The sequence below is a fragment of the Capsicum annuum genome, chromosome 10 (genome assembly GCF_002878395.1).
Source record: "Capsicum annuum cultivar UCD-10X-F1 chromosome 10, UCD10Xv1.1, whole genome shotgun sequence".
Classification (NCBI taxonomy): Eukaryota; Viridiplantae; Streptophyta; class Magnoliopsida; order Solanales; family Solanaceae; genus Capsicum; species Capsicum annuum.
Window position 1 is genome coordinate 158,683,207 of NC_061120.1, and position 1,914 is coordinate 158,685,120.

The window sequence follows — 1,914 nt, forward strand, 5'->3', positions numbered from 1 at the left end:
CACCTTAGACGACCATTGGGGATGGAAATACAATTGAGGAGACTTATTTTAGATAATATTTCTTTTATTTTAATTTTGGTTTTATGCATGAATTCCTTAATTGCAATTCATTGTAAATCCACGAGTGGCTAAACACCCTCATCTAGGGTTGAGGCCAAGAACGTGAATACTTAAGCTTATATTTGAGTTGGTGTATGTTTATTATCATTTTTGTTTTTTTCATATATCCTTTTTATTACTATCCTATGAATTAATGACCCTTAGAATAAATTTATATTTCTATTGTGAGCCCAGAAGAAGGAATAATAGATTAGAACATGATATGCATGGAGTGGAATCATAAATATTGAAGGGATTGACGTTAGGATTTGAGTTTAGGATAGGAATGTACCTAATTCACCCTATTTGTTTCATATATAAGATGAAATATAAATACTTTTAACTTAGTTCTCTCATCCTTGTTCAATGATGTAGTTGTGGGGCTATGTTAGATTAATGATTAGAGGCTCAGAAGACCATAGTCATGTTATCAATCTAGTGAATCAGCAACCAAGGTAATTAACTATACCAACGAGATTATATAGCTAAGTAGTATTGTTTATAGTTCCTTAACCCTGGATTTCTCCCTATACTGTTCAAACACTTTATAGTTCTGCATTGTTTATGTTTACTTTAAGTTTTCAAATCTCAAATGTTTTTGGTTACTCTTGCACTTATTTAATCTTTGTAGTAATACCAAAATTAGATTGTTGTTGAGAACAAGTTCAAGTGGGATTGATACTTGGATTTTAAAGGTCACTTTACTACCTGGGTGACCACGCATACTTGTGTGTGCTCTAGGATGCAACAAGTTTTTGGCACACTAATTCTTTATTGGATATGTCAAATTTATCAGGAAGAAACTATTCCTACACCGATGACTGAAGATATACCAGCCCGCGAGGTAGTTCATGAAGAGGCAATCCCACTCGCAACCAACGTTACCTCACCATTCAAAGACCAAAATTTAGAGGTAGATTTCAGATAAAATAGAAAATCAATTGCTCAACAGTGGTAATTCACTGGCCTATCACATAAGTATCCACAATTTCATCTACGGAAAATCTTGTAGATCACTGATACATTCCTCCCCACTGGAGTCTTCACTGACTATATGAGACTTACTCTTTTCCCCTTCTCACTTTCAAGGAAAGCAAATAAATGGTTAAATGTGGAACCTTTAAACTCTATCACTACATGGGATGATCTAGCAAGGAAGTTCTTCATCTGATTTTTTCCATCTGGCAAGACTTTAAGGTTGTATAGTGAGATTTTGAGTTTTAAGCAAAAGACAAGTGAGAACTTATGTCATGCATGGAAGAGGTTTAAATCTCTTCTCCGAGACTATCCACATCACCAACAGACCAATGAGGTATTAGCTCATACTTTTATTGAAGCTCTTGACCATAACATAAAAATTTTGTTAGATTCAGCTGCAAGAGGTCAAGATTTTGAGAAAACTTATGATGACCTTTATACTCTCTTAAATCTAATTACACAAAGTGATCCTAATTTTTATGGTGATATTTCTAGAAGTGAGGTAAAAAAGCCTGTAGGTATGATTGAGGTGGACAGTGCACAACTTTGGCCACTCAATTGTCATCCTTGCAAAATCAAATGATGATGAAGTTTAGTAAGTTGGATGTGAACCAAACATAGACCCAGATGAATGTAGTATAGTAGACCCCATCAAGGTGTGAGATTTGTGGGATTTTTAGCCACTTTGCAGACTCATGTAGAGAAGATCTAGATTCGGTGAACTTCATGGGTAATGCACAGAGGGAAAATTATGGTAATGCCTACAACCACAAGTGGTAGAGTTAGACCAACTATTCATGAGGCAATAATTTGACTCAATATCAGCAACAGTAGAAC

General features: G+C 35.0%; 1 non-coding gene across 1 annotated transcript; it reads right to left on the reverse strand.

The window, feature by feature from the left end:
* Positions 1-1,294: 1,294 nt before the first annotated feature.
* On the reverse strand, positions 1,295-1,401 carry LOC124888310. The gene has a single exon (XR_007046439.1). It is a non-coding gene; the product is annotated as a small nucleolar RNA R71 (small nucleolar RNA).
* Positions 1,402-1,914: the final 513 nt, after the last annotated feature.